The sequence below is a fragment of the Phacochoerus africanus genome, chromosome 8 (assembly GCF_016906955.1).
Source record: "Phacochoerus africanus isolate WHEZ1 chromosome 8, ROS_Pafr_v1, whole genome shotgun sequence".
In the NCBI taxonomy this organism is placed as follows: Eukaryota; Metazoa; Chordata; class Mammalia; order Artiodactyla; family Suidae; genus Phacochoerus; species Phacochoerus africanus.
Window position 1 is genome coordinate 120,459,027 of NC_062551.1, and position 27,638 is coordinate 120,486,664.

At 37.8% G+C, this 27,638-nt stretch overlaps 1 protein-coding gene and 1 pseudogene across 3 annotated transcripts in view; one reads left to right on the forward strand and one right to left on the reverse strand.

Moving 5' to 3' along the window:
• LOC125132183 (60S ribosomal protein L4-like) overlaps positions 1 to 19,904 on the reverse strand; it is a 43,758-nt pseudogene extending 23,854 nt beyond the window's left edge.
• Positions 1 to 27,638, forward strand: part of KIAA1328 (KIAA1328 ortholog) — a 375,101-nt gene that overhangs the window by 218,042 nt on the left and 129,421 nt on the right. The gene's annotated exons all lie outside the window — the stretch shown is intronic.

The window sequence follows — 27,638 nt, forward strand, 5'->3', positions numbered from 1 at the left end:
CACAGAAAGGAAAATCATGGACATGGAGAACAGACTTGTGGTTGCCAAGGGGGAGGGGGAGGGAGTGGGATGACTGGGAATTTGGGGTTAATAGATGCAAACTATTGCCTTTGGAATAGATAAGCAATGAGATCCTGCTGTGTAGCCCTGGGAACTATATCTAGTCACTTATGATGGAGCATGATAATGTGAGAAAAAAGAATGTATAAATGTATGTGTGACTGAGTCACCTTGCTGTACAGTAGAAAATTGACAGAACACTCTAACCAGCTATAATGGAAAAAGTAAAAATCGTTATTTAAAAAAAAAAAAAAAAGCAATCCTCCACAGATTCTACAATTGCAGGGGTATGAATTCTGCTAACAACTACATGAGTTTTTTAAGAGGTCTCCAAGCCTCATGTTTGTGGTGGCCAACATTTTAACTGCAGCCTTTTAGGATTCTGAGCAGAGGACCCTAGTTAACAGAAGCTGTGAGATAATAAATGTGTGTTGTTTTAAGTTTCTAAGTTTGTGGTAATTTGTTGCACATTGGAAAGCTAATACAATATCTTTATCAAGAGACAATTAATCACATATATGTGAGTCCATTTCTGGACTCCATCTTTTTCCAGTTATCTCTCTAATCCTAATGCCAGTGCTATAATGTCTTCATTACATAGCTTTATAATAAATTCTGAAATTAGGCAGTGTAAGTATTTCAGCTTTGTTCTTTGTCCTCAAAATTGTTTTTGCTATTCTAGTTTCACTGAATTTCCATATAGATTTCAGATGAAGCTTGTCAACTTCTAGAAAAGAATATACTGGGATTTCATTGAAACTCTAAATAAATTTGGGGAAAACTGATATCTTAACCATATTGAGTCTTTTGATCCATAGACACACTCTCTCTCTCTCTCCATATATTCAGGTCTTCTTCAGTTTCTCTTAGTAGTAATTTAAATTTTCATTGCATGATAATGTGCATATTTTGTTAAATTTATCTCTAAGTGATTTCATGTCTGGGATGTTACTGTAAATAGTATTTTTGTTTCAATTTCTAATTGTTATCTGCTAATTTAGAAATGTACCTTATTCTTTTTGTATTTGTCCTCATACACCACAACCTTGCTAAATGTAATACTTGTGATATTCTGAATTCCTTATGATTTTCTACATATATGATTATGCTATCTACACATAATGGCAATTTTATTTTTTAATTTCCAAACTCTGTGCCATTCATTCATTCATTTTCTTTATTGCACTGGCTAGGATCTCCAGTACAGTGCTAAAGAAATGTGGGCATTTTTGTTTTGTTTTGTTTTCCGAGCCTCATATGTCATGCTTTATTTCTTTCACCATTAAGTCTGATTATAGCTATAGGTTTTTCATAAGTGCCCTTTATCTAATTGAGGAAATTTCTTTCTATTTTTAATTTGCTAAATGGTGTTGAGTTTTTCAAGTGCTTTTCGTGCTTCTATCAATGTGATCATATAATTATCTTTTTTTTTCTATTGAGATAGTATATTACATGGGTTGATTTTCCATTATTAGGCCAACCTGCTTTTTCTGTGATAAACTCCATTTGATCATCTTATATTATTCTTTTTATATACTGCTGTATTTAATTTGGTAACATTTTATTAAGAATTTTTACGTTTGTGTTCATAAAGGATTTTGGTTTATAGTTTTCCTGTAATTTCTTTGGTTTTTATAATAGTGACATAAAATAAGTTGCAAATGTTTCTCCTTCCTCTATTTCATAAAAGAATTTGTCTAGATTGGTATTACTTTTTACTTAACCTTTGAGAGAATTCATCAATGAAGTTATCTGAGCCTAAAGTTCTCTTTATGGGAAGTTTTTAATTACAAATTTAATTTGTTTAATTGATTTAGAGCTAATAAGTGTTTTATTGTGTCTTGATACATTTTCGTAATGCGTCCTTAAAACAATTTGTTTACCAAAGTTGTCAAATTTATTGGTATAAAGTTACTTATGATATTTCTTGTTATCTTTTTATTTTATTTTATTTTATTTTGTATTTTTAGGGTTGCACCCACGGCATATAGAGATTCCCAGGCCAGGGGTCAAATCGGAGCTGTAACTGCTGGCTGGTGTACACAGCCACAGCAAAGCGAAAGAGCTAGATCCGAGCCGCATCTGCAACCTACACTACAGCCAGATCCTTAACTACAATGCCAGATCCTTAACCTACTGAGTGAGGCCAGGGATTGAACCCACATCCCCATGGATACTAGTAGGGTTTGTTAACCACGGAGCCACAACGAGAACTCCTCTTTGTGTTCTCATTTTTCCCTGGCAATTTTATTGATCTGAAGTCTATTTTGTCTGAAATTATCATAACCATTCCAGCTTTCTTCTGACTACTGGTTGAATGGTGTATTCTTTTCCGTTCACTTTACTTTTAATCTGTCCTCGTCTTTATATTTTCTTTGAGTTTCTTGTAGACAATATATAATTATCTTGCTTTTTTATCCAGTCTGAGAATCTTGCTATTTGATTTTGAGCTTTTAAGTTCATTTACATTTGCTGTAATAATTGATATGTTTGTGTTCCAGTCTACTATGTTGCTGTTTGATTTCTCTCTGTCTCATCTGTACTTTTTCTTTTATTTTTTCCATGATGTACAGCAGTTTAATATGGGATCTCAGCTCCCAGAGCAGGGATTAAACCTGTGCTGCAGCAGCAAAAGCACCAAATCTTAACCACTAGTCCACAGGGAATTCCTTGTACTTCTTTTTGTTCTATTCTTTTAGATTAATTTATCATAGTTTAGGATGTATCTCCATTATTGACTTTTAGCCATGCTGCTATGTTTTGTTTGTTAGTGATTCTAAGTTTTATGATATTAACCTTTAACCTACTATATTCCACTTTCAAAAACTTTCTACTTTCAAATCTACTCTTTTTCAGATTCCATGATATATAGAATATATGAACCTTATATAAGTATGCTTCTGTCTTTTCTGCTATTATTATAAAACATTTTGCTTCTACATATATTTAAAATACAGTGAGTAGTTCCCGTTGTGGCTCAGCAGGTTAAGAACCTGACTAGTATCCATGAGTATGTAGGTTCGATCCCTGTCCTTGCTTGGTGGGTTAGGGATCCAGCATTGCCATGATCTGATGGTATAGGCAGGAGCTGAAGCTCTGATTCCACCCCTAGCCTGGGAACCTCCATATGCCGTGGGTGCACCCCCCAAAAAAAAGAAAGAAAATTAGTTAATTAAAATACATTGTTATTATTACTGCATTAAATTACCAGTTATCTTTTTTCAGCTAGAATTTTTTCATTTTTTAAAGTTTTATTGAAGTTAGTTGATTTACAATGTTGTGTTAATTTCTGCTGTACGTCTAAGTGATTCATTTATACTTACATGTACATCCATTCTTTTTCAGATTCATTTCCCATGTACATTATGACAGAGATCAGTTAATGAGAGAGAAAAGCCTTTTATATTATCTGCTTAGTGATCATTTGTAACTAAGTTATAATTTGTAACATTTTGATTTTCTTTCAGTAGATCCAGGTTTCTATCTACTGTCATTTCCTTGTGCCTGAAAAACTTCTTTGACATTTCTTATAGTGCAAGTTTGCTGTTGAATTATCATAGCTTGTTTTTCTAAGAAAAAAAATTGTTTCCTCTTCATTTTTGAAGAATATTTTCATTGGATATGGAATTCTAGGTCGACAGTTCTTTTAGCTCTTTAAAGATGTTATGCCTTTGTCTTTTGGCTTGCGTAATTTCTAAGAAGTCTGCCATAGTTCTTTATGTTCTAAATGTAGTGTTTCTTTTTTCTCTGGTTACTACTGAGAGTTTTTTCTTAACATTAGTTTTCAGTTATTCTATTATAATGTGCATTGATGTTGTTTTCTTTGTATTTTTCCTTCTCAGAGTTTTTGACCTTCTTCAACACATCTGAAAATTTTTTGGCTGTTATTACTACTAGTGTTGTTTTCTATTGTCCCTCTACCCCTGTTATTTTCTTCTGGCACTCCAGTATTTGTGTCTGTCTATATATATATGCATGTGTATATATAGAAACACAAATACATAAAAACATTAGATTGTTTGATATTTTACAAATGTTAACAATAGTATGTTTCTTTCTCCCTTCCCCTCCCTTACTCATCTTTTTTCTCTCTCTGCTTTATTTTAGAAAATTTGTCATTCTGTATCTCCATGATCACTGATCTTTCCTTCTTAAGGTATCTAGCATACTATTAATCTTATAAAGTGAAATTTTCATTTCAGGGTTGTTTTCCTCTTCTCCAGAAATTCCATGTTTAAAATTTTTTTTTGCATTACTCTACTTATTATGTTTTCCTTGATATCTTTGGACATATTTATAATAGCTCATCATAGGCCCTTTATTTTATTTTATTTTATTTTGTTTTATTTTATTTTATTTTATTTTATCTTTTTTCTTTTTAGGGCCACACCCATGGCATATGGAGGTTCCCAGGCTAGGTATCGAATTGGAGCTGTGGCCTCTGGCCTATGCCACAGCCACAGGAATGCCAGATCCAAGCCATGTCTGCGACCTACACCACAGCTCACAGCAATGCAGAATCCTTAACCCACTGAGTGAGGCCAGGGATCGAACCCACCACTGCATGGTTCCTAGTTGGATTCACTTCTGCTGTGCCACAATGGCTACTCCTGTAGGTTCTTTTTAAATAACTCCATTACTTTTGTTATTTTTTTGTCACTTGATGGATTTTTCCCCTAGATATGGGTCACGTTTTTGTTTCTTCATTTGTCTAGTAATTAAATGGTATACATTATAAATTTTCCTTTGCTCAGTGTTGAATTTGGTTGTGTTCCTTTACAAAATGTTGAGGTTTGTTCTAGACAGCAGTAAGTTCACCTTAAGATTGGTTTGATCAGTTCAAGGCCTAAATATTAAATTGTTTTAGAATAATTCCAGTTTAGCCTTTACTCTCAGGTTAATTTTGCCATATACCTAAGATGTGGCCCTCTTGTCATTTTTTTTTGAAAGTTCCCTTTTTTAATTTAAGTATAGTTGATTTACAATGTTGTATCAGTTTCTGTTGTACAGAAAAGTGACCAAGTCATACATACATATACATTCCCTGTCTTACATTATCTTCCATCATGGTCTATCCCAAGGGACTGTATATAGTTCCTTGTACTATACAGTAGGACCTTACTGTTTATCCATTCCAAATGTAATAGTTTGCATCTACGAACTCCAAACTCACAGAGCATCCCACCTCTTCCCCAACCCCTTTGCAACCACAAGTCTGTTCTCTATGGCTATGCATCTTTTTCTCTTTTATAGGAAGGTTCCTTTGTTCTGTGTTGTTAGAGTCCATGTATAACTGATGTCATATGGTATTTACCTCACCTAGTATAGTTATCTCTGGTTGCATCCTTGTTGCTGCAAATGGCATTATTTCGTTCTTTTTTATGGCTGAGTAGTATTCCATTGTGTATATATGCTACATCTCTTAATCCATTCATCTGTTGATGGACATTTAGGTTGTTTCCATGTCTTGGCTATTGTGAGTAGTGCTAGAGTGAACATACAGGCTTCACACCATGCGCTCAAAAATACTCAAAATGGCTTAAAGATTAAACATAAGACAAGACACCATCAAACTCCTAGAAGAGAATACAGGCAAAACATTCTCTGATATCAACCTTACAAATGTTTTCTGGGGTCAGCCTCCCAAGGCAACAGAAATAAAAGCAAAAATGAACCAGTGGGACCTAAGCAAACTGACAAGCTTTTGTACAACAAAGGAAACTATAAAAAAACAAAAATCAAAACAAAAAGACAACCTACAGAATGGGAGAAAATAGTTTCGAACAATACAACTGACAAGGGCTTAATCTCTAAAATATACAAACAACTTGAAGAGACATTTCTCCAAAGAAGATATACAGATGGCCAACAAGCACATGAAAAAATGCCCAACATCACTGATTATTAGAGAAATGCAAATCAAAACTTCTATGAGATACCACCTCATACCTGTCAGAATGGCCATCATTAATAAGTGCACAAATAGAGGGGCGGAGCAAGATGGCAGAGGAATAAGAAGTTGCGCATACCTTCTCCCACAAACACATAAAAGAAACACACCTACATGTAAAACTACTCGCACAGACCATCAACTGAATGCTGGCAGAAGAACTTAAACCTCCAAAAAAGGCAAGAAACTCTTGACATAACTGCGTAGAACAAAAGAAAAAAAGAGAGAGAAAAGGAATCAGGACGGGACTAGAATTCCAGAGAGGGAGCTGCGAAGGAGAAAGGGAACCCACCTCCTGGGAAGCCTACTAACTGATGAAAGATCAGCCCAGTCCTCGGGACCTCAGAGTCGCCCAAGAAAAGCGCAGCAGCTGGACTGAGAACAGGAAAACAGAATGAGAGCTGCACATATCATCTGAACCACCAGCCCAGACACCACAGCCTGAGACGCTTGGAAGGGGCTGGACGCTGAGACTCAGCCTCGGGGATGTGAGTCCTGGGGAGAGAACTGGGGATGGCATGAGGGGCTAAGGAGCAGTGCATCATGGGATAAGGAGGGGAATTCTATGGCAGAGGGAACCCTGGAGAAGGTCCAGATCCACAGGAGAGGCAAGGTGCCATTGTTGGGGAGGAGAGGAGGGGTGGGCCACCATAGGAAACTCCCAGCACCGTTGCGTGCACATGCCCATGGGCTTAGAGGGCGGGTTGGCTCTGCGGAGGTTATGGGTGGCAAAAAGCCTCTTGCTCATTTAGAGAAGAATAGGCGCTTTTTGTGCAGGCTACCAGTGGCCAGGCACCTATTGTGTGGGCTAAAGGCATAAGGGGGCTAAGTGTGTCGTGGTGCCACTTGCACAGTCTACAGGTGACAGGGACAGACTGTGGGAGTCATCTCAGGCCAGAGAGAGGCATGGCTTGCCACCACTGGGGGCCTGTGAGTGCACTCCACCTGTGACCCTAGTCACCTCAGGGGTTGGAAAAAAGAAAAAAAGAGGGCACTACAACCAAGCACCATATGCTGTTGCTCTCACTCCCCTGGGAACACCCTGTAGCTGGCACTGCCAAATGCTCTGACACTTGGTCACTGTCCCTTCCCAAGATCCTACAACTATAAGCAGCTGGTGCAGCACCTCCTGCATGGGCTAAGTGGGACAGGGTGCTTCTTGCGTGGTCTGCAGGCAGCAAGGGCAAACTGCCACAGGTATCCCTGATTCCAGAGGTGGGTGTGGCCCACTGCCATTGGAGATACCTGAACAAAAACCACTTGCAGCCCCATTCACCTAAAGGGCACCACAGAGGAGGGCATTGTGACTAAACACCACCTGTTGGTGCTCTTGAACCTCTGGGAACACACCCGTCCTGCTGCTGCTACTGCCAGATGTTCCAGGCAGTACCCACATGCCTGACATCTGTCACTTCCCAGGATCCTGCAACTAGGAGCACACTTTACAACACCTCATATGTGGGCTAAGTGAGACAGGTTGCTTCATGCATGGTCTACAGATGGTGGGGGCAAACCACCACAGTTATCACTGACTCTAGAGATGGTCATGGTCTACTGCCAATAGGAGTCCCTGAACAGGCATCACCTGTGGTTCCAATCACCTCAGAGGAGGGCTTTGCAATCAAACATAAGCTGTTGTTGCTCTCACTCACTTGGGAACTCACGCACCCTGCTGTTGCTACTGCCAAGTGCTCTGGTCACCTTGAAGATCTGCCTTGAGCTTATTACCACTTCCAAGGGCCTGCAACTAGGAGTAGCCTGTGCCACCTTCCTGTAGGTCCTTACTTCTGTTGTGAGCCCAACAACCAGGCACTGACTGCTGAACCTATCCATTGCCTCCTTCTCTCAGAAAACACACTGAGCATCCTGGGAATAGCAGCCTGCTCACACTGAAGAAAGAGACAGCAAATATTCAAATTCCCACACCAAAAATAAAAAGTAACCCCCCCAAGAAAATACAAAGGGTTATTCTTGCATAGAAGTAGCCTTACAAGACTACAGTTTGGCTTCCCTGAACTCACAGAAAAAGATAAACACAAGCAAGATGAAGAAGCACAGAAACCATTCCCAGTTAAAGGAACAGGAGAATTCACCTACATGGAAGATAAAATAATGGAAATCACCCAATTAGAAAAGCAGACAGAAAACCAAATGAAAAAAAAAAACACAAAAGCAATATGAGACCTATGGAATAATATAAAGTGGACCAATCTATGCATAATAGGAATTCCAGAAGGAAAAGAAAAAGAAAAGGGGATTGAAAATATATTTGAAGAAATTATTGCTGGAAACTTTCCAAATCGAAAGGATACTGATTTCAAGACACAGGAAGCATAGAGGGCCCCAAACAAGCTGAACCTAAACAGGCCCACACCAAGACGTATTATAATAAAAATGGCAAAAGTTAAAGAGAGGATCCTAAAGGCAGCAAGAGAAAAAGCAAAGTATTAATTATAAGGGAACCCCATAAGGCTATCAGCTGATTTCTCTACAGAAACACTACAGGCCAGAAGGGAGTGGCAAGATATATTTATAGTGATGAAAGGAAAAAATTTGCAACCTAGAATACTCTATCCAACAAGAATATCATTTAAATTAGAAGGGAAAATAAAAGAATTTCTCCAACAAACCAAAGCTAAAAAAGTACAGCAATACTAAACCCATTCTAAAAGAAATACTGAAAGGGTTTCTCTAAATTAAAAAAAAGCAGAGAGAGATAAAAAAGAGAAAAAGAAGAATGAGGATGGAGGAAACCACAATTGGATAGCAATCACTTAAATAAGCCAGCCTACAGATCTAAACATGAAGATGTTAACAAAAATAAAATTAAATTAAATTTAAAAAGACATCAAAATCCTACATTGTGGGGAAGGAAAGTAAAAAAATATAGATTCTTTATTTTATTTTATTTTATTTTATTTTATTGTTATTTGCCCCAACACAATTTTTTTTCCCACTGTACATCATGGGGACTCAGTTACACATACATGTATACATAATATTTTCTCCCGTTGTCATGCTCTGTCATAAGTATCTAGACATAGTTCTCAGTGTAGGATCTCATTGTTAATCCATTCCAGAAGCAATAGTTTGCATCCATTAACCCCAAGCTCCCAGTCCATCCCACTCTCTCCCCCTCTCCCCGGGCAACCACAAGTCTATCCTCCAAGTCCATGATTTTCTTTTCTGTGGAAAGGTTCATTTGTGCCCTATATTAGATACCAGACATGAATGATGTTATATGGTATTTGTCTTTCTCTTTCTGACTTACTTTGCTCAGTATGAGAGTCTCTAGTTCCATCCATGTTGCTGCAAATGGCATTATATCGTTGTTTTTTTATGGCTGAGTAGTATTCCATTGTGTATATATACTACAGCTTCCTAATCCAATTGTCTGTCGATGGACATTTAGGTTGTTTCCATGTCTTGGCTATTGTGAATAGAGCTGCAATGAACATGCAGGTGCATGTATCTTTTTTAAGGAAAGTTTTGTCTGGATATATGCCCAAGAGTGGGACTGCTGGGTCATATGGTAGTTCTGTGTATAGGTTTCTAAGGTATCTCCATACTGATTTCCACAGTGGTTGTACCAGCTTACATTCCCACCAACAGTGCAGGAGGGTTCCCTTTTCTCCACACCCCCTCCAGCATTTGTTCTTTGTGGACTTATTAATGATGGCCATTCTGACTGGTGTGAGGTGATATCTTGTGACAGTTTTGATTTGCATTTCTCTAAGAATCAGGGATGTTGAGCATTTTTTTCATGTGCTTGTTGGCCATCTGTATATCTTCTTTGGAGAAATGTCTATTGAGGTCTTTTGCCCATTTTTCCATTGGGTTGTTGGCTTTTTTGCTGTTGAGTTGTATAAGTTGCTTGTATATTCTAGAGATTGAGCCCTTGTCAGTTGCACCATTTGAAACTATTTCCTCCCATTCTGAAAGTTGTCTTTTTGTTTTCTTTTTGGTTTCCTTTGCTGTGCAAAAGCTTGTCAGTTTGATGAGGTCCCATGGGTTTATTTTTGCTCTAATTTCTATTGCTTTGGGAGACCGACCTGAGAAAATATTCATGATGTTGATGTCAGAGAATGTTTTGTCTATGTTCTCTTCCAGGAGTTTGATGGTGTCTTGTGTTATATTTAAGTCTTTCAGCCATTTTGAGTTTGTTTTCATGCATGGCATGAGGGTGTATTCTATTTTCATTGATTTGCATGCAGCTGTCCAGGTTTCCCAGCAATACTTGCTGAATAGACCTTCTTTTTCCCATATTATGTTCTTGCCTCCTTTGTCAAAGATGAACTGACCATAACTGTCGGGGTTTATTTCTGGGTTCTCTATTCTGTTCCATTGGTCTGTCTGTCTGTTTTGGCACCAGTACCACGCTGTCTTGATGACTGTGGCTTTGCAGTATTGCCTGAAGTCTGGAAGAGTTATGCCTCCTGCTTAGTTTTTGTTTCTCAGGATTGCTTTGGCAATTCTGGGTCTTTTGTTGTTCCATACAAATTTTCGGGTTGTTCTAGTTCTGTGAAAGATGTCATGGGTAGTTTGATAGGGATTGCATCAAATCTGTAGATTGCTTTGGGTAATATGGCCATTTTTACAATATTAATTTTTCTAACCCAGCAGCATGGGATATCTTTTCATTTATTTACATCTTCTTAAATTTCCTTGATTAATGTTTTATAGTTCTCAGCATGTAAGTCCTTTGCCTCTTGTTCAGGTGTATTCCCAGGTATTTGATTTTCTGGGGTGCAATTTTAAAAGGTATTGTATTTTTGTATTCCTTTTCTAATATTTCATTGTTAGTATACAGAAATGTGACTGATTTCTGAATATTAATCTTGTATCCTGCTATGTTGCTGAATTTGTTGATCAGTTCATGTAGTTTTGGCATTGAATCTTTAGGAATTTCTATATATAGTATCATGTCATCTGCATCCAGTGACAATTTTACCTCTTCTCTTCCTATTTGAATGCCTTTTATTTCTTTAGTTTGTTTGATTGCTGTGGCTAGGACTTCCAATACTATGTTGAATAGCAGTGGTGAGAGTGGCCTTCCCTGTCTTGTTCCAGATTTGAGTGAGAAGGCTTGCCATTTTTCTCCATTGAGTATTATATTTGCTATGGGTTTGTCATAAATGGCTTTATGTTAAGGAATGTTGCCTGTATACCCACTTTGGTAAGAGTTTTTATCATGAAGAGATGTTGGACTTTGTCAAATGCTTTTTCTGCATCTATTGAGATGATCATATGGTTTTTGACTTTTCTTTTGTTAATGTGGTGTATGATGTTTATTGATTTGCGTATGTTGATCCATCCTTGTGCAACTGGGATGAATCCCACGTGGTCATGGTGTACAATCTTTCTTACATGTTGTTGGATTTGTTTGGTTACAATTTTGTTGAGAATTTTTGCATCTATATTTCTCAAAGATATTTGCCAATAGTTTTCTTTTTTGGTGGTGCATTTGTATGGTTTTGGAATTAGGGTGATGGTGGTGTCATAGAATGTCTTTGGGAGTGTTCCTGCTTCTTCAACCTTTTGAAAAAGTTTAAGGAGAATGGGCACCAGATCCCCTTTGTATATTTGGTAGACTTCACCTGCGAAGCCATCTGGTCCTGGGCTTTTATTTGTAGAGAGTGTTTTTATGGCATCTTCAATTTCATTTCTAGTGATTGGTCTGTTCAGTTGGTCTATTCGTCTCGATTCAGTTTTGGCAGGCTGTAAGACTCTAGAAAGTTGTCCATTTCTTCCAGGTTGTCAAATTCGTTGGCATATAATTGTTCATAGCATTTTCATATGTTTTTTTTTTTTTTGTCTTTTTGCTATTTCTTTGGGCCGCTTCCGTGGCATATGGAGGTTCCCAGGCTAGGGGTCGAATCGGAGCTGTAGCCCCCGGCCTACGCCAGAGCTACAGCAACACAGGATCCGAGCCGCGTCTGCAACCTACACCACAGCTCATGGCAACGCTGGATCGTCAACCCACTGAGCAAGGGCAGGGACCGAACCCGCAACCTCATGGTTCCTAGTCGGATTCGTTAACCACTGCGCCACGACGGGAACTCCTCATATGGTTTTTTTTTATTTCTGCAGTATCTGTTGTGATTTCTCCTTTTTCATTTCTTATTTTGTTTATTTGGGTTCTTTCTCTCCTCTTCTTGGTGAGTCTAGCCAGAGGTTTGTCAATTTTGTTTACCGTTTCAAAGAACCAGCTCTTAGTTTTATTGACTGTTTCTATTGTTTTTTGAATCTCTATTGTATTGATTTCCTCTTTGACCTTTATGATTTCCTTCCTTCTTATGACTTTAGGTTTTGTTTGTTCTTCTTTTTCTAATTCATTTAGGTGTTGTGTTAAGTTGTCAGTTTGAGATTTTTCTCCTTTTTTGAGGAAGGCCTGTATTGCTATGAATTTGCCTCTGAGCACTGCTTTTGCGGCATCCCATAGATTTTAAGAGGTTGTGCCTTGATTATCATTTGTCTCAAGGTATTTTTAGTTTCCTTCTTGATTTCCTCATTGACTCATTGGTTTTTTTAGTAGCATGTTGTTAAGTCTCCATGTCGTAGGTTTTTTCTCATTTCTTTTCCTGTGTTTGATTTCTAGTTTCATACCATTGTGGTCAGAGAAGATACTTGAAATAATTTCTATGCTCCTAAGTTTGTTGAGGTGAGCTTTGTGCCCCAATATGTGATCAATTCTTGAGACTGTTCCATGTGCACTTGAGAATAATGTGTATTCTGATTTTTTTGGATGCGGTGTCCTAAAGATGTCAATTAAGTCTAACTTTTCTATTGTTTCCTTTAGGCTCTCTGTTGCTTTATTGGTTTTCTGTCTAGAGGATCTGTCCATTGATGTGAGGGGGGTGTTAAAGTCTCCTACTATGATTGTGTCCCTATCAATTTCTCCCTTTATGTCTGTCAATATTTGTTGTATATATCTGAATGCTCCTATATTTGGGGCATATATGTTGACTATTGTAATATCCTCTTCTTGAATGGATCCTTTAACCATTAAACAATGTCCTTTTTTGGCTTTCTTTATGGCCTTCGTTTTAAAGTCTACTTTGTCTGATATGAGTATTGCAACTCCTGCTTTCCTGTCATGTCCATGGCATGAAATATCTTTTCCCATCCCTTCACTTTCAATCTGTATGTGTCCTTTGTCCTAAGGTGAGTTTCTTGTAGGCAGCAAATTGAAGGTTTTTGCTTTTTATCCAATTTGCCACTTTGTGTCTTTTGATTGTAGCATTCAGTCCATTGACATTTAAGGTGATAATTGATAGATGATTATTTATTGCCATTTTAAGCCTCATTTTCCAGTTGATTCTGTTTCTCCATCCTTCCTTTCTTTTTTTGGTTTTATGGTCTCCAATTATTTTCTGCTTGAGTAATTTTCTTGTAATTTTTTTGTGAATGTAATGTTCGGTTTTGATTTGTGGTTGCCCTGTTTTTTAAGTATATTAACCCCTTCCTATAATTGCATGTTTTAGCCTGATAGTCCTGTAGGTTCAAACACTTCATTACCATACTAGACATAAAAAAAAGGAAATTTAAAAAAGGAATCTATTTATTTCCTTACTTCCCTTGCCCACATTTTATGATTTTGATGTCCCTATTTTTTAAAATTTTATTTTATTTTAAACATCTTCACGATTAGATCTGTATGCTGGCTTATTTGAGTGACTGCTCTCTCTGATTGTGCTTTCTTCCATCCTACTTCTTCCTCTCTCTCTCTCTCTCTCTCTTTTTTTTTTTTTTTTTTTGATTTAGAGAAGCCCTTTCAATATATCTTTTAGAATGGGTTTTGTATGGCTGTATTCTTTTAGCTTTTGTTTGTTGGAAAAAATTTTTATATCCCCTTCTATTTTAAATGATATCCTTGCTGGATAGAGTATCCTAGGTTGCGTATTTTTTTCCTTTCAGTGCTTTAAACATCTCTTGCCATTCCCTCCTGGCCTGTAGTGTTTCTGTAGAGAAATCAGCTGATAGCCTTATGGGGGTTGCCTTATAAGTGACACTTTGCTTTTCTCTTGCTGTCTTTAGGATCCTCTCTTTATCATTAACTTTTGCCATTTTTATTATAATGTGTCTTGGTGTGGGTCTATTTGGGTTCAACTTGTTTGGGGCCCTCTGTGCTTCCTGTGTCTTGAAATCAGTATCCTTTCAATTTGGAAAGTTTCCAGCGATAATTTCTTCAAATATATTTTCAATCCCCTTATCTTTTCCTTCTCTTTCTGGAATTCCTATTACGCATATATTGGTCCACTTTATATTATCCCATAGGTCTCTTATATTGCTTTCACGTTTTTTCATTTGGTTTTCTGTTTGCTGTCCTGTTTGGGTGATTTCCATTATTCTATGTTCCACATCACGAATTCATTCCTCTGCATTATTCATTTGGTTTTTACTGCCCTTAGCTCAGTTTGTATCTCTGCAAATGAATTTTATAGTTTTTCTTGCCTCCTCCTTAAATTTTCTAGTTCCTTTCTGTGGGAGTCTGAGTTACTGTTCATATCTTCTCTTAATTCCTTCAGGATTTTCACTATCTCCCTTTTGAACTCCAAGTCTGTCAGGCTACAGAGGTCTCTTTCCTTGTTGACTTCTTTAGGTGAGTTCTCCTGTTGGTTTAACTGGGAATGGTTTCTGAGCTTCTTCATCTTGCTCATTATTTTCTTTTTCGTGGTGGAGGTGCACTCCTTGTGGCCAGGCAGGGTTTGCCCTTGTGCTGCTGTCGAGTGTTTCCCGAGGCCTCTTGGTGTTGGCTAGCCTTCTTTGAAGCAGCAGGGCCTTTCCCGAGGGTGGGCGGGGCTAGCAGGGTCACCTTGAAACAAGGAGGACTTTCCCAGGGCTGGTAGAAATAGCTGCATCACTCTGAAGCAATAAGGGACTACACAGTGGTAGTGGCATACTTCCCATGGCTGGGCAGGTCTTGCTGCTGCACTCCTGGGCCCTGGAGCTCTTCCCAGAGATGGGAAGTGCTGGGCGGCTGCCCCACACAAGTGCCGCACCTCCTGAGGTAGGGCGGGTCTAGCCAGATCACTCAGAAGCAACAGAGAACTTCCCCAGGGCAGGCAGGACTGGCAGGTCTGCACCGAGAGGGAGGCAGCCTTCCGGTGGCTGGGCAGGGCTTGTCCAGGCGCTTCTGGGCTGCTGAGCTCTTCCTGCGGGTGGGCGGTGCTGGGCGGCTGTTCCCCGGGAGTGCCGTGCCTCCAGAGGGCGGTTGGTGCCAGGCCAGGGAAAGCCCTGGAGGTGGTTGGCTCCCCCCGAGTGTTGAGGCCAGTCACTCCGGATGGCAGGCGGCCTCTGGCCAGGCCCGTGCAGGGTGGGGGAGGGGGAATGCACTGGGAAGGACTGCTCTCACCTAGCTGGCAGGCAAGTGGGCTCACCGGGGCCCAAGGAGTATTCTATGGCAGCCCACTCCTCCTCCCCTCCCCTCCCCAACACTGGCACCTTGTCTCTCCTGTGGGTCCAGACCTTCTCCCAGGTTCCCTCTGTTGTGGCTTTCCACTCCCCAGTCCTTAGTGTACTACTCCCTCCACCTACAATGCATGGCTTCCTAGCTCTTCAGGCTGTCTCCACACTCCCAACCCCAGCCTGCTCCCAGGGACTAACTTCCAGAGCCTAGGTCTCGGTGCCCAGCCCCCACCTGAGTGTCTCGGGTTTTGGTGACTGTGCCAGTAGTTCAGATGATCTGTGTAGCTCTCACTGTGCTTTTCAGAACTCAGACCTACTGCTGCACTTTACTTTTCTTTTTTTTCTTTTTTTTTTTTTGCCTTTTCTAGGGCCGCTTCTGTGGCATGTGGAGGTTCCCAGGCTAGGGGGTCTAATCAGAGCTGTAGCCACTGGCCTACGCCAGAGCCATGGCAATGCGGGATCTGAGCCGCGTCTGCAACCTACACCACAGCTCAAGGCAATGCTGGATCCTTAACCCACTGAGGAAGGCCAGGGACCGAACCCACAACCTCATGGTTCCTAGTCAGACTCCTCAACTACTGAGCCACGATGGGAACTCCAAACCTACTGCTGTGCTTTTCTCTGCGTCTGGAGATCCCTCCAACTCAGTTGATCTTTCCGTCAATTAGGTGACTTTCCAGGGTGTGGGTTCCCTTTCTCCTTCACAGTTCCCTTTCAGGAGCACCAGTCGGTCCTGATTCCCCTTCTCTCACTCTCCTCTTTTCTCTTGTTTTACCCAGTTATGTCACGAGATTCTCGCTGTTTTTGGAGGTTTAAGTTCTTCTGCCAGCATTTAGTTGCTGTTCTGTGTGAGTCATTTAACATGTAGGTGTTTTTGTGTGTGTGTGCTTGTGGGAGAAGGCGAGCATGTCCCCCTACTCTTCTGCCATCTTACCTTCTCTCGTTTTGTTCATTTGTTTTTTCCCCTCAGGATTACTTTGGTGAATCTGGGTCTTTTAATGTTTCCATTTAAATTTTTGGATTATTTTTCTAATTTGGGGGAAGATGTCATTAGTAATTTGATAGGGATCACATTAAATCTGTAGATTGTTTTGGGTAGTATGACCATTTTAACAATATTAATTCTTCCAATCCAGGAATTTTTTTTAAATCCTCTTTAATTTCCTTTATTAATGTTTTATAGTTCTCAGTGTATAAGTCTTTCACCTCCTTGGTCAGATTCATTCCTAGGTATTTAATTTTTTGGCTGCGATTTTAAAGCGTATTATTTTTTTTATATTCCTTTTCTAATATTTTGTTGTTAGCACACAGAAATGCAACTGATTTCTGAGTGTTAATCTTGTATCCTTCTATTTGCCGAATTTGTTGATTGATCAAATAGTTTTTGTGGGGAGTCCTTAGGGTTATTCTACATGTGGTATCATGTCATCTGCATATAGTGACAATTTACATCTTCTCATCCAGTTTGGATACCTTTTATTTCTTTTGTATGATTGTTGTGCCTGGAACTTACAGTACTATGGTGAATATTATGATCTATTTTGACTGCTCCCTGTACTTAGTGAGACCTCTCCACTTTGGTGTGAACTTCCCCTCTCTTGAGTTTTATGAATTATTCTTTTTAGAGCTTTCTCATAATTCCTGGGAATTCCAGGAATTTCTCATTAGTTTTCATCCTACACATGAACAAATTGGCATTTAGCAAAAGGCTTAAGGGGACCCTTATGCTCCCTTCCCTTGGATACTTATTTCTTCTAATACTAGCCACTTCTCGCTCCCCATTTCTAATCTCTGCCTCCTCAATTTAGTGAGACTCTTGGGTTCCATTTGTATTTCTCATTCTCTGTGCTGTTTTAGAATTCACTGAATTTTATTTTTTTCTCTAATATCACAATCTTTGCTACCTGTTTCTTCCTACTATCTGAAATAGGTTTTTTACTCTCTTTTTTCAGTTTTCTTTTTCAAGTTGGAGATTAATTTCTGACCCACTCAGAACTGGAAGCAAAAATCTGTCACTTTCATTTTACTGACTATTTTTCTTGTCAATAGAATAATTTGAAATTGAAAAGTCATTTGCAAGTTTTATTATTGTCTCCTTGAAGGTAAAGTGCCGCTTCTTCTGTTTGCTTTTGATGTTTTCTATTTGTCCTTATTTTCCACCAATTTTATTATGATGTGCTCTGTGGGTGGATTTTAGCTTTCACTGTATTTATCCTCCTTTGGATTCATATTACTTCTTAAATTTGTAGTTTCCTATATTTTCTCTTCAAATATTACTCCTTCCTCATTCTTCTCCCTTCTTCTGATATTTTAATTACATTTACTTCAGGCTTTTGTCATCACGTTTCACACATTCTTTTTTTTTTTTTTTTTTATGGCTGCACCTGTGGCATATAGAAATTCCTGAGCTAGGGGTGAAAGTGGAGCTGCAGCTGCCAGCCTACACCCCAGCCATAGCAATACTGGATCCAAACTGTATCTGCAACCTACACTGCAGCTTGCTGCAACACTAGATTATTGACCCACTGAGTAAGGCCGGGGATCAAACCCACATCCTCATGGATACCATATCAAGTTCTTAACCTGCTGAGCCATAGGGGGAAGCCCTCACACGTTCTGTTTTTTGGGTATTTTTTTTAATTTTATGACCACACCTGCAGCATATGGAAGTTCCCAGGTTAGGGGCTCAAATCAGAGCTGTAGCCACTGGCCTATGCCACAGCCACAGCAATGCCATATCTGAGCTGCATCTGCAACCTACACCAGAGCTCTCAGCAACCCTGGATCCCCAACCCCTTGAGCGAGGCCAGGGATCAAACCCACATCCTCATGGATTCTTGTCAGATTTGTTACCACTGTGCCACCACAGGAACTCTTCCTCACACTTTCTTTCATGTATGTCCAAGATTTTACATTCATCTCTTCATGTTAGTCTAGATATTATCTTTGGACATTTGTTCCAGTTCACTAATTTCCTCCTCAGATATATATAATCTGCTATTAGGTTTTTTATTTTGAGTCCTGAAATAGTCACTTTGTTTTTCTTCCAGTTTCTAGTTCTCTGCAGTATCTCCATCTTATCACTTAATTTCTTAATCACATAAATATCAATTTCTTTAAAGTCCATGTTTGATAATGCCAATATGTAAACCTCTTGTGGTGCTATTTCTATTAATATTTTTTCCTGAGTTCCCATCGTGGCTCAGCAGAAGTGAATCTGACTAGCATCCATGAGGATGCAGGTTTGATCCTTGGCCTCGCTCAGTGGGTTAAGAATCTGGCATTGCTGTAGATACTGCTCAGATCCCATGATGCTGTGGCTCTGGCACAGGCTGGCAGCTATAGCTCCGATTCAACCTCTCACCTGGGAACCTCCATATGCCATGGGTGTGGCCCTAAAAAGACAAAAAGACCCGCCAAAAAATATTTTTTCTTTTGTAAGTTTATTGCTTTTGTTTTTTTCATATGCTTGATTATTTTTTATTGAATGTTAGACATTGTGAAAAAAAATTACATATGAGTTTCTGTTTGATGTTATCTTTCTTCAGAGAGAATTTTCTCCTGTATCTTGCAGGCACTAAGCATGGTTCAAATGATCTTAACCCTCTCTGGGACTTACTGAATGGATTTGATGTCCAATTTTAGTATGTACATGAGCATTTCTATTTCAGCCTTAATTCTTGCTTTTCAGGGTTCTCACTTGAAAGTCTGGGGTTTTTGACAGGACCTCTGTCTCTGAAATTCAAATTTTGTTTCTAGTCCTGTGAGAATACTTAAAGCTTTTCTCAGCTTCTCAGCAAGCACTTCTTCTTCCTTGAACAGAAGAGCTACAACTAATGTCAGGCTACCTTTTCCTGTTCACCTTTGATCTGGGATCCTGGCCTCTTCATGTCCTCACTACCTTGATGATACTTCAGTACCTTCAAACAGATTTTTAAATATATTTTTTAACCTTAGTTATTCATAAAGGAAGGTTTAAAACAAAGTATAGTAGATTCTGTCCAGCCTTTTTGAGAATCTGGAGGTAGTGTACTGACAGAATCCTACAGAGTTATTAATCAACAAATTTTAGAAAGGTTGTTGGTGCCTTCCTCCTGCTATATTCCTTTCTATGCCTTGGCTGGGTACCTACTCTCTGCCTAGGGCTTATTCTCTAAAGATCATTCAATATAATATGTAGATCTGAACACTTTGATTTTAATTATACTAATTCATTTAGTTTGTTAGTGTTTTCATCTATGGTAGGTCTTCCTTCCTATTTTGTCTTTTACTCCTCTCCATTTAAATTTCATGTCTTGATTCCTCTAAGTACTGAGTAGATTATCTTGCCTTTTATTATTTTATTTACTACCAACTTCCCAACACAGATGGCTTGTTGGCCATCTTCTGTGTTAGGTGGGCATAAACAATTTAAAGTGAAGCTTCTTTAACATGGCATTTATACTATTTGTCCTCTGCCACCTACCTGACATTTGGCTTTATCCATTCCCCATTACTCTGTCTGGACTACTTAGAGTTCATCATACATATTTATTTTCATAATCTCCTATTTTCCTACTCAAATTTACCTCACTGCCTAAAATGTCCTACCCTCATACCCTATACACCCTCACACCCTTTATCACTAATAAACTTCAATCTGTCTCCCAAAATTTAGTTTAAATGTCTCCTCTATTGAAAATATACCAACTTCCCCTCCTCCCACTGAAGGCAAAGGTAACCTCACTAATGCTTCTCAACTCTTTGCAGTAACACTCTTATCACATAAAATGTTTTCCCCCTTAGCCAAAATTTGAGGACCATGAAAACTTGGACTATTATCACACTTTGAATTCCTGGCAGCAAAGACTTCTCACAGATAATCCAGATCCCTCTCCTCCCTACTCACCCCAAGGTGGCAGCCTATACCTTTGGGTAAAATTATAGAGCAGGAGGATAATAATACCAAATATGTTTATCCATAATATTTTATTTATATATACTCTTCCCTCCTATTGTCAAAGAAATATGCAAGATTTGGCTTTTTTTGTACCTTACATTTAATGACTTTTGAAAAATGATCATTTCTCCCAAAATGTCTATCATCCTAACCTTTTCCTCTCACATTTAGCACTAGAGCAATACCCAAAAGCAGGGAACAGAAGGAAGAAAAGCTTATTTTAAGTATTTTTTAAAATAGTTCTAGGACTGTTTTTGTTTGGAAGTATCTTTGACACACTAGAGGACATCATTAACTGAAAAAGGTTTTGAGGAAAGCACAGTTAACTTTATATTTTTGAAAACATTCCTTGTCCAAAATTTTCATAAATCTTTCTTATGAACTTAATGTTGTCTTTCTCAAAATATTCCAGCCTTGTTTATGATATGAAAGTCAACTATATCAAGACTGATTTTTTTTAATAACTCAAAGAAGGAATCTGAAGGCTATTGCCTTTTATTTACGTATTGATCTTAAAACCAGTCTGTTTTCCTATCTATCATTTAGGTTGATATAGCAAACATTTTGCAATTTTTCAGTATAGTTTCTTCTTTTAAAAACTTTTCCTGGAACATTTTAGAAGATAATACAATGATCTGCCTTAAGTTTAAATTCTCATCTCAAAAGTAAAAAGTGCTCTTGAAATTTACTGTTTCACAGTTCCAAACCAAATAGCCAGAGAGAGCCCTATGTTTATTGACCCTGACAAATGAAAGACATAATTGGGCTTTTCCCACATTTATGAAATTTTTCATTAACCTTTAAAAGCTTATTGAAAAGAAGTGCTTATAGAAAAACTAAGTGGCTCCTGCAAAAAGTATAATACACTTAACAATAAATAGAACTAAGTTATCAAATTTCTTAGGATACAAGTTAGGTCATTTAGCTGTTGCTGCTCTTGGTTCAACAAATATTCATTAATTTAAGTATTTTTTATTTATAAAGACCAGTGTCAGTGAAGTATGAAGTTGAAAGTAACATTACCTCTTCTGGAGTTCCTGCTGTGGTGCAATGGGATCAGTAGTGCCTCAGAGCGCTGGGTCACATGTTCGATCCCCAGCCCAGCACAGGGGGTTAAGGATCTGGTGTTGGTGCGGCTGTGGTGTAGCTCACAACTGGACCTCAGATCTGATCCCTGGCCCAGGACTCCATATGCTGCTAGGTGGCCAGGAATGGAGGAAAAAAAAAAAGCCTTTTCCCTCAACACACAGTGTGAGAGGCCAAACTGTACGCAAAAACAATGACTGAGATACAAGAATGAACAAAAGTAATGGTATCTTCTGAGGTCACTGCCCTCAAAGCTTCCACAGTTTCTGCAAGGTGAAGTGTAGCTTACACATCACAAAGAAACTTAGAGATGTGAAAACAGCTAACCCTTAACTGTGATGGAGAAGAGTGAGGTACAACAATACAACAATAAAGGAAATACAACAATAAAGGACTGAACAAAATAATCCTAGGATGCCACAACTAATCTGATCTGGGGGAATGAGGTAACTGCAGTGGAAGTGGTACTAAGCCAACCTTGAAACATAAGTAAAATTTGAAGGATGAAAAGGGAGTCAGATCTTTTGAGTACCAGACATTACATCACTCACTTTATTTTTTATTAATTTCTAAATGAAATCTCTTCACTTGATTTTTAACAGTAAGCTAAAATAGCTAATAAAACATGTCCTAAATTTTTAGAAGTCAGGATCTGGTACTGTATAATTAAAGGACCAAGAATCTAAAAAACAAAAATAAAAAACTTGAGTTCCTAAGGAAAGCTTGCCCTCTAAGGATGACCACCTCAGATCTCTTCGGTTTGTTAGTTCCTTGTGCATTCAGAAATGCTTCTCCTTAGGTCTTTTCAACATTCCTGGTCTGCAGCCACTTATTTGGGCAAGAAATGAATATAGAGGACCTTAGTCTTTAGTAAAAGGGAAATCTTGATGTAATAAACAGACTGATTTTACCTCTCTCCTGTATCCTGCAAGTATTATATTTCTTAGTGTTTCTCAAGTGCTCTTTTTCAAGAGCGTTTATTTTCACTTTCTAGTCTCAAAAACACAACACAAACACTTTTTTCCCTGAGCCAACAACATAAATGCATTCTAATCTCCCTTTCAGAGACAGTTGGTCACATTCAAATAGTGTTAACTTTATGTCTTCTAGAAGGTGTATTGAGAATCTTTGTTAAAACTTTCCTTTGACACAAACTAATCTCGTTTACTTTCTTTAAGAAGAAAAACTTCATTGAGACATGTGCCTACATGCAGTTTTTGTTTCCATTCTCAAGCATGACTGTTACTGGAGGGAGACAAGAGGGCAGTGAACTGGCCATGGGATCTCCATTTGGAGCCCCGGGATACATATTCCAAACATAATCCCAAGGGGCTGGCAAGGGGAAAATTAGTGCACTCTTATAGATCATTTTCTTAGGCTGCATCCCTAACTGAATCCAAGTACCAGTTGGCTCTATCATTCAGCATGTCTTGTTTTCGTTTTGTGCCATGAAATTTGTCCTCACCATTTCTAATTTGCCTCTGATTATTTCCTCTATAAAATCATTTTACCTTCTTTCTGATCTTCGTTAAATAATTAAAACTAGCCTTGTGCATGTTTCTTCTTGCAGACTTAGAAAACCATGTATAAAGCTGCTTTCTTTTCTTTTAGCAGTTATGATCATATATGTGAAAGCAATTGAAATCAATATTACTGTTTTAGGTGTTTCTGTAGTGAATGGTTGTCCCATCCCCTCAAAATATTTAGCACTCTCCTTACAACTATATTTTTGCCTCATTTAATCTTCATTTGTATCTCATATTTAGTGACCAGACAGATAAAATAGATGCTGATTTAAGTTTTTCTATGTGTGAGTCACATAAGGCAGTAATGTTAAAACAGAATTTGCTAGGGGAAATAGTAAATAGGTGACTATTTACTGATTGGTATGATTTTTCATCTATTCATTTATTTTCTTTCATTTCCTTGGGGTACAGCAACCCAACCCCTGGTTTTTCCGCTCTTAAAGGTAGCATAAACTGTAGAGATCATCAAACCCACCCCTCTATTTTACAGACGTCTAAACAGGCTAAGATATATAAAGTGACTTGCCAAAAATAACAGAACTCCTAAGTAGCAGTATGGAATTCTTTTTTTTTTTTTTAATGATTTTTGTCCTTTTTTTCCGTTATAGCTGGTTTACAGTATTCTGTCAATTTTCTACTATACAACAAGGTGACTCAGTCACAAATACATATATACATGCTTTTTTCTCACATTATCATGCTCCATCATAAGTGACTAGATATAATTCTCAGTACTATACAGCAGGATCTCATTGCTTATCCATTCCAAAGGCAACAGTCTGCATCTATTAACTCCAAATTCCCAATCCATCCCACTCCCTCCCCCTCCCCCTTGGCAACCACAGGTCTGTTTTCCATGTCCATGATTTTCCTTTCTGTGGCAAGGTTCATTTGTGCCCTATGTTAGATTCCAGATATAAGTGATATCATATGGTATTTGTCTTTCTCTTTCTGACTTACTTTGCACAGTATGAGAGTCTCTAGTTCCATCCATGTTCCTGCAAATGGCATTATTTCGTTCTTTTTTATGGCTGAGTAGTATTCCATTATGTATATATACCACATCTTCTTAATCCATTCATCTGTCAGTGGACATTTAGGTTGTTTCCATGTCTTGGCTATTGTGAATAGTACTACTATGAACATGTGGGTGCATGTGTCTTTTTCAAGGAAAGTTTTATCCGGATATGTGCCCAAGAGTGGAATTGCTGGGCCATATGGCAGTTTTATATATAGTTTTCTAAGGTATCTCCATGCTGTTTTCCATAGTGGTTAGTGCTGGAATCCAATTCTATCAAGTTGAACTCAACTCAAGCTTACTGTCAATTATTCCACGCTCTCTATTAATTTTTATAGCAGACCAACACCTTCCAGCTTTTAGGAAATGTAGTAATGATTAAAGAATATGAGGTTTAGTCTTCTCTGATTCTGGTATTACTGTTAAAAATTTGGGGGCTTATGGTGTATACATCCTAAGAGATGGTACAGCATTTGGTATTTGTTGCTAGTGTTGAGTCTTTTATACACTGTGTGCCTGTATTCTTTTAAATCTCGTAATTATTGACTTCAGTGTCTCTTAGATTCAATAATCCTAGGTTGTGCCACATTCCCTATGGGAACTAGAATAAGTTATTAGAGTCTTGCAAATGTGTTTGACTGCTGCGTTCTGTTATTTTTCTCTTCCACTGATGGCCTGCAGCTTCAGCTGCTGCATAGTAGAGAAGCTTAAACCTCGAGGGCCCATTAGATTTAACTTGTTTACTGCGTTGATATCTATATGTTAAATGACAAGAGAGTTCAGGTTATTGAATAATTTAAAATTCAGCTCTAATTGGTGTCATATGACCTGGAAAAGGCCATGGATGATGCCAGGATCATGCTGTGAATTTCTTATAAATAATTCATAAATTAGATGATTCATTTGCCTGGATGTCTTGCTAAATGCAAAAGTTTGTAAGTTATAACTGATGATATAACACCTGTAAGCATTTAGTTCATAACGCTAGAAGGTAATCTACCTTGATGATCTTCTAGCAAAATCTGCCAGTATAGGAGAGTTAATTGCACTGGGGAGAATGAACATTTATTTGAGATGAGATTTTGGCAAACCATGCAGTGCAGCTGTTGCATTACGTAGCTTCTGTCAGCTTGACAACTGGTTCATATAAACTCAACTAAAAATATAGCATGTCATTCTGTTCCTTATTTCATAATAACTCCAATGTTCTGGGTAATTCAATGACGTGTCCCATACACAGCAGTTTAGAACTATTTATCTAATTCTTGAATTTCTTACTGACTTCACAATCAATTAAAGAACACAGGGAAATTCTGAAGTTACAAAATTGAAATTTTTATTCTTATAAGGCTATCAGTGGGAATATGATGATTGTTAATAGGGGACTTTCTAGGATAGCAAATTATTATTTACTTTCAGAGAAATGAATACCAATAAGATCTATTGGTACTATTGACTGATCCTGTGGTTAGTTCATAAATGCATTGTAAGTAATCTTTTCCTAATTATGCAAAGTAGATAACACCCTGTTGTAAGAAACAATTACTGCAGTTTAGTTCACCTCTTTCCTTATGACTCATAGAAGAAATTGTCCAGGCCTGTAAAAATGATTTGCAGAAATTTATAAAACATTACTGTCCACTTGTTGCTGGTATTTCATGAAGCAATACTGCAGTTATTTTTTGTTATGTGAGAACACAGGAAAGCTGTAGATTACCACAGGAATGAATATGTTCATGTATATACCTACATACCTGTGTGTGCTTGCATACATGTATACAAGCTCATATCATAAATGATGTATTTAATATAGACATCTTTATTTTCTATGAAGTCTTTTTAAAACATCTGTCATTTTTTAAAAGCTATCTTAAAGATTCAGAAAATTCTTTATATCCATGATTAGTCTCTCACACTTTTTTTAAGCTTTATGCTTTTCTCATTGGTGCTTTTTTTTAAATACAGTCATTAGCCTGTGTCTACCCAAGAGACATTGTGCTCCTACTCTGCATAAGTACTGCCAAGTATTGCCTGCATTTTCTCCTCATCTTGCTTTTGTGCTGTGAATCCCACAGCATGCCTTGTCAGAGATTTTATTAGCTTCATCTCTGCCACATCCAGAGTCTAAAGATGAAGCCAAGATTGTGGTACCTTTTATATAAGACAAATCCTAATATGCTACCATTTTAACTTCACTTTTTTATCTGTTGTTTTCTATTGGTCATTTTCTGTCTGAACTTTTAATTTACACAGTGTGCTTTTCCTGCCTAGATATATTCTTTGACATGCTTTTTTTCTCAGTACCATTCTGTTTGTTTCTAATTAAGTACTTTATCCAACTCATTTTCGTTACAAAGAAAACTTGGAAATAGGTGTCACATCCCAAGTCATACTGTTCAATTTGCTTAATGAATTTTGAACATATCTTAGGATATTTGTAGACTCCTTTAGTTGGAAGAGCACTCAATGTAATTATCAAGTTCACTTGGCAAATGGTGCAGGTCAAATCTAGCCAACTGTATTTTTTTGTACAACTCATGAGCTAAGAATGGTTTTAACTTTTTAAATGGTTAGGAGGGAAGGATATTTCATGAAATGGAAAAATTACAAGAAATTCAAATTTCAGTGTCCACAAATAAGCTTTTATAGAATAGTCATTTGTTTATGTATTATCTCTTCCTTTTACACTACAAAAGCAGAACTGAGCAGTTATGACAAAGACTGTTTGAAGTTCAGGGTTTAAAGTGTTTACTTTAAAGAAGTTTGCTGACCCCTGCTATATAGCTATGAAAATACAGCCACATGTAGCACCATATATGAACTTCACAAATATAATTTTGGGTGAAAGAAATTAAACACAAATGAATGTATATCATATGATTTTATTTATACTTTAAAATAATCAGGTAGAACTGAACTCTCATATGGCTTTTTAAGCAGGGAAGTATTAAAGCAAAAAAGCTATTCCCGTTAAAGTCAGGGCAGTCATTCCCATTGGCAAGAGAGGCCGAGGGTGATTGCCCGGGGGCCATAAAAGATCTTCTGGGTACAAAATACAAAGGTCTTCTTCTGTTTCTTAAATGTTAGTTACATTACCATATGATTATTCACTAAACTAATCATATTTGTTTTATGTAATTTTGTGTGTTTATTATATTTCATATTGAATTAAAAAAAAATTACTGCAGGAAGTAATGGAAAACTTAGGATTTGGAGTGAGACATAGACCCATGTGTTGGGTGTGTTGATGTGACCTTGGGAAATTCCTTGAACTTCATTTTCTCATCTATAAAGTGCTAATTATAACAGCCACCTTACAGAATTGTTGTTAATAATAAAAGATTGACTCCATAAAATGTTTAGCATAGTATATGGTGAACTCTGAGTTAAGAACAGCGAGTGACAGAGTGTTCTGGGAACATGTTCTGTATTCAGTAGTCAATGAAGGTGACCATTTAGCACCAAGTTCTCTTATCAGAATAATTTGCATGAAATTGTCTTCCCTGACCTTCATTTTTCATTCTTCATCTTCAGTCCTTTAAAAATGATTTTGAATTATTTAGAGATATTGGTTTCAACAAGAACTTCATAACAGAGTATATCCAAATGATCAACAAGCATATATGTTCTATAATATTATTACATATCAGG